Source organism: Gopherus flavomarginatus, chromosome 14 (genome assembly GCF_025201925.1).
Source record: "Gopherus flavomarginatus isolate rGopFla2 chromosome 14, rGopFla2.mat.asm, whole genome shotgun sequence".
In the NCBI taxonomy this organism is placed as follows: domain Eukaryota; kingdom Metazoa; phylum Chordata; order Testudines; family Testudinidae; genus Gopherus; species Gopherus flavomarginatus.
In genome coordinates this window covers 7544553-7555979 of record NC_066630.1, presented here as the reverse complement: position 1 = coordinate 7555979, position 11427 = coordinate 7544553, and the positions used below count along the sequence as shown (strand labels likewise).

Genomic DNA, 11427 nt, shown 5'->3' with positions numbered 1-11427 from the left:
AGTAAACAGACCAAATTTCCATGCAACAAAGATACCCTCTTCCTAATTTTTTAAACATATTCAATGCTAAGTGTTAACAATATGGCTGTGTTCTCATTACATAGTTACAGTCATTTTCACAGTTTGCATAGCTAAACACTTCAGAGCCCGTTGTAAGTTTATGTTAGGCAATACTCTGAATGACTACTGGTTAGCCTGCTTCACTTCATTCATATTAAGAAACAATATACAGAGGATATAAAGTGATCAGCTATGTTTATGCTGAAGAAAAAAAAGGATTGCATAACTAGTAAACAGGGAATGTCTGAACGCTGACAGGCTTCTGCTAATCACTTATGAATGAAAATCCTTTGCAAAACCTCCAAGCACAGACAAATCTGGAAATGTCAAACAACGGAAAGTCTACGAACAATATTTCCAGCAAAAAACGAAAAGACATTAGTAATTCTTTTATTGTGGTGGTTTTTATGTTGACACATGAAAATTTGCAAACCATGCCTGTGTGCAGAAAAAAAGCCCCATACTTATTCATAAACCAGACCCACTTAAAGAAAACAACATAAATCTATTATGAATTAATAATTAATACTGAGGCTGATTGCCCATTCTGACTGGCCTGTGCTCAGCCCAGGAATGGGGTGGGAGGGCCTTATCTCACCTTTGGACCTGTATTCTGGGTCTGCTCAAGGATCAGTTCTAGCCTCAATGTCAATCAGAGCAGCCCTGAATCTGCTCTTACTTTTGTTCTGTGGCAACAAGGGCCATTGCAGCAGCCAGAACTCATTGGCCCTCTAACTATTCCTCTCTCACCTGGCTGCAGTCTTGGCACACTCCATATCAGAGGGGCAAGAGGAGGTAGTTTATAAGAACATAAGAACGGCCATACTGGTTCCTACCAATGGTCTGTCTAACCCAGCATCCTGTCTTCTGACAGTGCCCCGTGCCTGATACTTCTGAAGGAATGAACAGAACAGGGCAATTATTGAGTGATCCATCCCCTGTCATCCAGTCCCAGCTTCTGGAAGTCAGAGGTTTAGAAACACTTGGAGCGTTGGGTTGCGTCCGTGACCATCTTGGCTAATAGCCATTGATCAACCTATTCTCCATGAACTTATCTAATTCTTTTTTTATCCTAGTTATAACACACAACCTAGATTTGTTACTGGAAGGGACTGCTTCTGCCCCTCTATGTTATTGAAGAAGTGTAAAGGGGCCAGGACAGATAACTGACACCACAGCCAGCTACTGATAGTTATTTTCCCTCATGTTTATGCTGCTATTGAGTTTCTTTCCTTTGATTCCATTCTAGCCAACTTAGGTTTTCATACTGCACCATCACTATGGTATCTGGGCACCATGGAATGGAGAAAAAGAGACAAAATGAGGATTAATGTCTCCCCCCTTCCTTCTAGCTCCTGGAGGTGCATCTGAGAAGTGGGTTTTTTACCCACAAAAACTTATGCCCAAATAAATCTGTTAGTCTTTAAGGTGCCACAGGACTCCTCGTTGTGTTTGTGGATAATGACTTACACAGCTACCCCCTGATCCTGGAGGTCTAGTTAGCTGCAGAAGGGCCAGGATGTTTGCTTGGTTTTAGTACAGTCATGTGTCCATTATTGTGGAAGAGCCAAATCAAAGATGTGGGTTTCCTTAGGTCTGTGGTCTTGCTCAACCCCTGTGGGTGGGCACTCTGCCAGGAAAACTCTATCCCCGGTTCCTAAATGTCTAAACCTTGCTGCTGAGGGTTCATTGTATCCGGTGAACATCACGGTGGGTTCTGATCAGGCGGTCTCTGAGGTAGATGGGCATTCATCTCAATAAGGCTTTGAAGATCAAGACTAGTAGCATGAACCTGACTTGGTATCCTATGGGAAGCCAGTGTAGAAACCAGAGCACCAGGGTGATGTCTTTGTATCGACCAGTGCTGTTTAGTTGGGAGGCTGCAGCATGTTATACCAGCTCAATCTTCTTTAAGGATTCTTGAGTATAGCACGGTTGCGGTACTGAAGCCTGAAGGTGATGCAAGCGTGGATTACAGTTGCCAAGTCCACACGTGTCAGGACTGGATGCTATAAGAGTATCCAGTAGCAGGGGGCAATTCAACATGATTCTGAGGCTACATCTACACGATGAGCTAGGGCTGTGATTCCCAGCTCGCATACACATGCCAGCATGATGAGAACTAGTCATGTAACCGTGACAGCATGGGCAGCAACAGCACACTTAGCATGCCAGGTACATACCCACAGAGCTCAGGTGCTTACCAATGAGCTTAGGCTGGGCAAAGGCTCTTATCCATTCTGCAGAGAAGCAACCCCTCTCCTCCCGATGGAACATTCCAGGGGAATCTTAGCACGTCTCAGTTCCTTGTCTTTGCTGAATCAGGATCTGTGTGAGCTTTTATCCTTTAGTGCAGTAATTTGGCCTGTGATTTTCAGACCAGCACAGCTAAAGAACATGCCCTGTGATCTGACTTCCTTTAATGGCCAGGTGCTTTTAATAACAAACTGCCAACTGCGACTGGTATTGCAGCAAATGGTGCCTGGAATGAAAAGGGAGGGGGGAGGGAAGTCAATGAAACAGAACAGATAATTTTGCAATTTAATTTTCCATCTTCTCTAATAATGGTACCAGTGTCATGGTTGATGGATGAAATTGCTACAGAAGGTTTCTTAAGATTAATTCCTCTCCTATAACTACAGCTGTGTTTTTCCAGAGTGCATCTTTACTCCCTTACTCAATCTTTCCTGCCCCATCCCCCCTTTTTTCCCTTGGAAGAATGTTTTGGATCATAGATTGCATGGAGAATTAGGCCGGGCATAAGGGCCAACTTTCATGTTTACTAAAGAGACTACAGTCCTTTTCCTGAAGGAGAGAGAGCAGCTTTTATGTGGAAAACTTGAGCACAGCAGCAAATAGACCAGAATACCTTCTTCCCCTTATCTGAAACTGTTGACTATCACACAAATACAGTGCATCTGCTCCTTCCAGGATCTTGGTGGATCTACATTTTTTACCGTTATGCTGAGGCAAAATCTCTGAAACCCATTAAAACCTACAATGTAATCTGAGCCCCATATTTTCTCAGACCAGGAGATCGGCAATTTAAAGACAAGGTTCGATCTTATCTATTTTTTATCTGACAATGCTGGCTCCACCACATAAGTTTTATCTGCAAAGAAAATAATGCAATTAATGTCCTGGCTGTCTAGAACTTTACGGAGAGATCTTGGTTCTAACAACTCAGGGCAGCCTGTCAATTAAATGTAACTCTGTAAACTTTAATGAACCAAATCCTTATCAAAGAACATGCAAAGCTACTAAATTAAGTTCATGGACTAGTAAACTATATGGAAAGGTTTGGGGTTTGTTTGGGGGTTTTTTTATGTGAGGGAATATGGAGACACTGTGCTGAATAAAATCTGATTTTCTTTCCCCTCCACTGGCAAAGAAAGCACATACCGCTAACAAGTGTCATTACTGTATTTACGTCAGTGAAGAATTTTCTCTTTCTGGCACGCTCACTGGTATCCCACAGCTGAAGGGGCTCCAGGAAAAAAAAAAAGAACAATCTGGCCTAATGGTGGTGGTGGAACATGAAAACTCCTCTTGCTCGATTTGCACATTTAGCCCTGACAAAATTATTTTAGATCTGGAAACCAAAGCAACCACTGCATGGTTGCTTTTATTTGTATGCATTTTCTTGGCACACTAGTGATCAAGAAAGCTTTGGAACAAATCCATGGCCACCCAGGACTTCCTGGCTACCATTGTGCTGCACACCATTGACAATTGGCACTGCACTGTGACAGTAGGGACAGAACTTTGATACTCTTGCTCCAGAAAACACAGGCCCTTGCCGCTTTAGCTAAAGGAGACTTCTTATTAATTAGCAGTGGGGGGCCTATGGCACACAGTGGAGCAGTTCTGATTCTCTCCAGTAGAGGGTAGTGGTGCACAGATAGCTCATTCCAGTGCTTTCAGAGCAACTCTTTATTTGCCTTTAATGCCTGCAGGAACAACAAGCAAGTCTCTTAAAGTTTGAAGTTTAGATTCAGCTGAGAGACACATCCAAAAGTTCAGATGCTTATCTAGAGCTTATCAAAATTATTCAAACCTCTTACATCTGCAAAAATCCATTGGAGATCTCGTTAGAGCAAGCTGCTTTGCTAGATTTCAAGCACTTCAGAATCCTAATAATACCTAGCTCTCAGAGTGCTTTTCATCCATGGATCTCAAAGCACCTTACAAAGGAGGTCAGTATCATTATCCCAGCAGGAAACTGAGGCACAGAGAACTTGGCCTCCTGACTGCTGTTGAGGCATATATGACCTACCCTGCCAATCACGGTAACAACCAGTGGCAAAATAACAGCTGTTGGACAGGGTCAGATCTTTAAGGATTTTAAGTTCTGCACGGAAGAGACAGGGCTGACGCCAATTATTATTAGCATTTCAGTAGCACATAGAGGCCTGAACCAAGATCAGGCATTGCACACACACATGGTTAAACAATCCATGCCCCCAAAGAGCTCGCAGTCTAGACACGGAGAGGGCAGCCACTTGCCCAAGGCCATACAGCAGGTCAGTGACAAAGCTAAAAATAAAACTCACCAAGAAACTTAGGCCCAGCCACGCTCAGCTTCCTCCCACCTAACTTGTAGGTGCCTGGAACATCCCTGGGATTCACAGAGCCTGAGTTAAGTGCCTCAATTCCCTGTCTCATGAATGGAAAGGGACAGACAGGTACTTCAGAATGGGATTCACAGGTGCCAGCATGCTAGGTGACTTCCTGCCTAAACTAACCAAGGCCAAGGGTGCGTCCTAAGCCCTAGGAGTTTGGTCTCTAAGTCCAGGCTGCATGGAGGTGCCTCCTTTGCTTGGGATTCTCAGCTGCAAACCCCCTTGGCATTAGGTTCCTATGTCCTTTTTTGAAAGAAGCAGGGCGAAAAGGAGATAGGGAGAGGATGCCAACCTTTTTCATAATTATTAGCTCAGCAGTTAGAGTACTCACCTGGGATGTGGGGGACCAAGTCCCTCCTCTGTCTAGGAAGGAGAGAGAATTTGAATAGGGCTTTGCCACCTCTCAGGTGAGTGCCCCAGCCACTAAGCCATGGGATATTCTGCTGTGGGGCTCTCTCAATGTCTCCTGCTGAAGCTGTTCCCCTGTGAATAAATAATAAAACAAAAGTCATTGAAGGAGGGAGACTGGAACCAGGTTTCCCACCTCCACAGTGAGTGCGCTAGACACCAGACTATACAGACATTCTCAGGCTCTCTCTCACCCAATGATTCTTTCATTCTTTATGAAGAAGGGGCCTGATCCAGTAGGTGAACTCTGAGCAGGGTCACCAGATTGGGCAGCTCAGGCGAGTTAGACAGAGGAACCCTTGTCTTTTCCTTGTTCACCTATCACCCTGGAATGTAGGCATCTGGAGCTACAGTGCACATATGAACAGGCAGAAGCATAGGCGGCTAGGGGACTTTTACTTCCAAAATGTATGCACCAAGCAAGTTTAGGTACCTACGGTATTAGGGGACAGATGAACAGCGGGGCCTGATTCTGCGATTTAGATACCCAAAATGGCAGCTAGGCACCTAAGTCCTTTTGTGACTCTAGTCCCAAGTCTCTTGATTTTCCATAGCCACTGGAGATCATTGCTACTCCAAAAAATGCTATTTATTCTCAACTAAAGATACCGTGAGGAACTCATCCAGTTGGATTCTTTCCAGACTCACTCATCTCCTTAGTGGTGACTAGTAATTTCAAGTGATTGCTGTGAAGAGTCTGAGCTGTTGTTTGAAGATGATCATTGATAACGCCGGCAAGAAAAGTTCAGGTGTTGGCATCTATGGTGACAGCCCATTTGCTCGCTTATTGGAGAAACTTTCATCATATTGGACCTGATGCAAAGCCCACTGAGGTCAATAAAAGTTTTTCCATTGATTTCAATAAGCTTTGATTCAGGGTCATTGTTCCCAGCCTGTGTTTTTCCTTACAGTGGTTTCCTACAAAATGCTGGATTGATTGTAAGATAGCACTGTTGATTTTTAAGGTTTGTAACAGTGCAGGACCCTGGATGCATTAAACACCTCCTTTGTGAGCCTTGTCTTCATGGGTTCAGGTGTTCATGCACCATCTGCCTTCAGGGTTCCTACCATAGTACCCTGGGCTGACCTTTGGTTGTGTCTTTGCTGTGGCAATCTCTACGTTGTGAAATGTTACTCGTCTCCAGAAATCCATCTCAGTCACTCTCACCCCACTTTCAAAAAACACCTAAAGCTGAAGCTTGTTGAAATATTATCTAAATTCAGAACAAACAATAATTATGGAAAAATTTGATAACATTTTCTTGCTATTTTTATGTCAGCTATGGTTAATGTTTTTCAAATTACAAAAAAAATAGAAAAAAGTTGAGAAATTCTTCCCCCGCCCTCTTGAGGCAACGTCACCTAAAACCATTCCCCACCCCCTTAAACGTGTTGTTGAAATGATTGCTGTATGCCTTAGGCATTTATCCTTTTATTCCAGCTCATTTCCCTGCTTTTTCTTTGTATCCCAGCCCGCCTTAAATTTACACTAGTTGCTACTGTTTGTGTCATTTTTTGTTATAATTTTTGTTATTTTTTTTAAACTGTTTTAAGGCTCCTAGAGCGTGTTCAGCTTTAGAATTCATATTATTATTATTATCATTGCAGTTATGGCTGGGAAGAATGCAAAAATAGCCTTCCCAATAGTATAAGACAGCAAGACAGTGGTAGTGACAATGCGTTGTCCGTGTTTTCACCACATCTTGGTGCTAATGGGAGCTGTTCATGAATCTAGGAAAAAACAAGACTCTCCCACAACATTAGCCTTTCACTGAGAGGGACACCAGCATTATACCCTACTCTTTCTAAGTCAAGCTATGAGATCTTTAATTTACACCATCACAAAACCTGCTTCAGTGTAGCATCTGGAGAACCTGAGTTCTGACAGTGTTGTGCCATCTCTTGTAGATTGCCCTTCAATAACTTCACCGGGGTTATGGCAAAGTTCTGGGGCACAGCTTGAAGCTCACAGCACTGCACTTCTGTCATTAAGCATGCTACTAAATGAGGCCCATTAACACCTGATAAATAAAGACTTCTTGGGATCATGGTTGTTAGAGATGGAATAGCCCTTGCAGACTGAGTAGTCCCCTAATGGATATTAAACTGTTCTTAACCAAATGGCCAATGGCAATCTCAGCAGGAACCATTTCAGTGAGAGGAGAAAGAACCAGAAGGTTCACAAGTGCTTGTTGCACATCACATTTGAGCAAATTCACCATCAATTCACCATGATTTTGAATGAATATTAAAGGCACAAAGCAGCCTCCCCATTCTCCTTATTTAGCTCATGGAAGAATTGTACCCAGCAAGCTGAGGAAGTCAGTTACATTCAGTAAAACTGAACTTTCCATTCCTTGTGTAAACACAATGTATCTCCCACCGGTGTCCATAAAACGCACAAGAGTGCAAAGTCAGCAGCTTCAGACAGAGTTGGTACCTCCATGCAGTGAGTGTAAACCAGGTGGTCTCTGTCAGGGGAGGTGATTTATGCTAACTCTCTCCCTCTTGGGCTGCTTTTATTTAGTTAGTGGGAGTTTGGCAGTCCAAAGGTCACAGACACTCCAATCACCAGTGGTTTCTCTGCTGAAAAGGAGAAATGCCTTTATAAGGGGAAAAAAAAATGCAGAACTGAAAGCAGGGTATCGTTCTCACTGGAAAACCAGCAGATGCGTAAACAGTAAAGGGCTTCAAAGCAGAGAGATTTGTGTACACTAAATTAATCACAAATGAAATGCAAAAGAAAGCAGGGCTTTTACCTTCCTATTTATTCCCTCTTACTCAAGATCTAAAATCTGACACCCAGTCACTAGGTACAGTACAGTGAATATGTTATAAGCATTCAGTGAACAATCACTTCCTGGATTCTTAAAGCTTTTTCCTGCTGTGTTAGACTAAACCATCAGAAAATGAGTGACAGTTGGCAGAATTCTATTCCTGCCTCTACTTTACTCCATGGTCTTAGCCACGGCATTTAAAGGCTCTGTGCCTCAGTTTACACATCTGTAAAATAGGAAGAAATGGTATTTACCCACCTTTATGAAGCACTTTGAGATCTGCATAGGAAAAGTGCTAGATACATGACCGGGGGTCTTTATTATAATTTAAGCCAATTAAAAGGGAAAAGCTTCATTTAGTCCGCAGTTCAGCATGGTGCTTAAGTGGGTGCCTAACTTTAAGCATGTGAGTTGTTCCATTGACTTTAATGGACTGTTCATGTGCTTAAAGTTACGCATGGGTTTACGTACCTTGCCGAACTGGGGACTTTAAGGTAATAAAACCCCTGGAGACATCTGACAAAGGTCAAGATCGGTGCCTTGTTTATTACATCTATAAATGTGCCCAAATAGCCTTATTTAAAAAAACCCAAAACCTTAAAATATTCTTCAGTAATGTGCCAAAACGCTGTGGTAATACTAATGAAAGCTATAGTTTTGTACCATTACTGTAGAATACCATATTATACATAACATGCATAATCTGCAGTTTTAACATGTGTACAGTACTAACTCCCATCAATATTCCTGGGGTTTAAGCAGGTGAACACATCTCTAAAAGTGTTACCAATTAGCCCAGTTAACTAGGTTTTTTTCTCTCTATGGCCTGATCAAAGCCTGGAAACCAAAACTCTGATGGGTTCTTGTTTTCCCTTTTTAGCATCCATTATATGAACGCTTTCTCTATTAAGAATACAGGACACTGATCTCACCAGTATATCAGTATAGAGCCAGAAGTATATTATTACTATCATAGAGTCTAGAGCTGCACACACACCGAACAAAGAGAAAGTCTCTGCCCTGAAAGAGCTTACCATCTAACAAAGGAAAATAGACAATAGATGGATACAAACAGAGGGTAACAAGGAAACAATGTGATAGTATTGGTCAGCATGATAGGCGGTTTTCCCAGTATACCAAATTTTCAAGTTTTTTGTAATGCTGTTGGGTTAAGTGGAGCTACTTTGGATTTACACCAAGGTAAATGAAATCAGTTTCTGTCCCACACACTGTGCCAAATTCCATACTGCCCCTGACACACTCCCTACAAAATGGTTAAAATTGAGTTTGGTCTCTGACCTGTTCTAAATTTGGCCACTATCCCCAATAGACTATATAAGGTCAAGTCACCAAATCGCAATTGTTTTCCAGGGTTGTGGAGGTCAATGCCTGATTTCACACTGGACCTTTCACTTGTAAAAGACAAATAGTCTGGGTTTTGTTTCATACCATACCCAGCACAGAGAATACAGGAAGCCATTTGGTTTGGAAATTTCTTGTGAGACCAATCAGCTTTTTCATACATCTGCTGATACAATGCTGAAGGATAATATGACTTTCCTCAGGGAAAATCAACAGTTGGAAATCTGACAGGAAAGCTAGTTTTCCCAGAAAAATCTCCATTCAAGTTCATAGGAAATGGCAGTGACCTGTACAGCACAGACTTGGGAAGCAGAGTGGGCTATATGGGCTGGAAAAGAATACCAGTGCAAACGGAATTCTTCCCAAAGGAAGAAATTAGCTTGTCTGCTAGTGAAAAAGAGTTAACTTGAGTTATGTAGCATGTTACTCTGATGGTAATCAATGGGATTACTCACAGATTAATGTGCTAGTCAAGGTGAGTAAGAGTGGCAGAATCTGGCCCAAAAAAAATTCACAGTAACTGCAGAGGAAGAGAGAGTCATCCAGAGATCAGAGCAGCTGAGTGAAAGTCAGAACTCCTGGGTTCTATTCCTGATGCTGCTTGTGATCTTGAGCAAGCCACTTAACCTGTCTGTGACTCAGTTTTTCCAGAGGTAAAAGGGGTATAGTTCAAAGCAGTGGTTCTTAAACTGGGGCCACCGCTTGTTCAGGGAAAGCCTCTGGAGGGCCGGGCCGGTTTGTTTACCTGCCGGGTCCACAGGCTCGGCCGATCACGGCTCCCACTGGCCGGGGTTCGCCACTCCAGGCCAATGGGGGCTGCGGGAAGAAGCGGCCAGCAAATCCCTTGTCCCACACCACTTCCCGCAGCCCCCATTGGCCTGGAGTGGCAAATACAATACAAGGGTATTGTGAGGAATCAATGAATGTTCACAAAACACTTTGAAATGCACAGAGAAAAGGTGCTATATGAGTAAAACATTAATATGTATGTTGTATCCTCTGTACAAATAGATTGTGGGTAACAAACAATTGACAGCTCGTAAAAGAATATGTACAGTTATCAGCATTTCATACATTAATAGATTCTAAGGCCACCAGGGACCATTATGATCATCTAGTCTGTCCTCCTGTATAACATAGGCCAGAAAACTCTCCCAAAATCATTCCTACAGCAGATCTTTTAGAAGATCCAATCTTGATTCTAAAATTGTCAGCGATGGAGAATCAACCACGATCCTGGTAAATTGTTCCAATGGTTAATCACGCTCAACATTAAAAATGTATGCCTTCTTTCCAGTCTGAATTTGTCTAGCTTCAATTTCCAGCTATTGGATTGTGTTAGACCATTTTCTCTTTCTTTTAAGTCACCCCATAACCTTCTCTATGTTAAACTAAAAGGATTGAGCACCTTGGTCTATCACTATAATGCACATTTTCTAATACTTTAATCATTCTCGTGGCTCTTCTCTGAACCCTTTCCAATCTATCAACATCCTCCTTGGAGGATTTAAGTTGTTAGGGTTCCAGTCTACCTTGATTAGTATATCAGTGATGTCCTATGAGATCTACTGATGAAAAGCACTACGTAAGAGTTAGGTACTATTATTAGATCACATAAAAATAGCAGAATTAATGTATTTTATGGGCTCCATGGTGCCTTTGGTTCATGCACACTATTCCTATTAACATCAACAGGGGCTCCACAGAATTCTCTCTTATGGGATGAAATTTTCCAAGCACTTTGGGGATTAAATATGTTCTAACAGAGTTGGGACGAGAACTCTGGAAAACGGGTTTGGTTGGAAGGGTTTTGTGCAAACCTTATTTCCATTTTTGGATTGTGAGTTCAAATTATCTTTCATTTGAACGAATGCAAGTATTGAGCCAAAACTTTATGATTTGTCTGGTTTGGGCTCAAAAACTTTGAAAACTACAGGTCTAGGACTATGGGTAAGGAGGAGTGTGAGTCAGCATAATGTGCTTGCTACAAAATCTCTGAGTTTTATGAGTCATCTGGGGCTCAGTCCTGCTCCCAATGACTTGAATGGGAGCTGCTGAGCACTCAGCACGTTTGAAAATAAGGCCAATTATTTAGGTGCTTAAAATGGATTTAGGAGCTTTGCTTCAGGCAACCATATTTTTTTTTTAAATCTTGTCCATAATTTTTTTTGGTTAAATTATGTGGGAAACCTGAGGTG

General features: G+C 42.3%; 1 long non-coding RNA gene across 1 annotated transcript in view; it reads right to left on the bottom strand.

Annotated features, from left to right (window-relative positions):
- Positions 1–2208: 2208 nt before the first annotated feature.
- The window catches only part of LOC127034466 (uncharacterized), a 36010-nt gene continuing 26791 nt past the window's right edge, over positions 2209–11427 (bottom strand). The window contains exons 3-4 of the long non-coding RNA XR_007769401.1: positions 5014–5165; positions 2209–2542 (exon numbers count right to left, since the gene is read on the bottom strand). This is a non-coding gene — a long non-coding RNA (uncharacterized LOC127034466). The remainder of the gene's footprint in view (positions 2543–5013; positions 5166–11427) is intronic.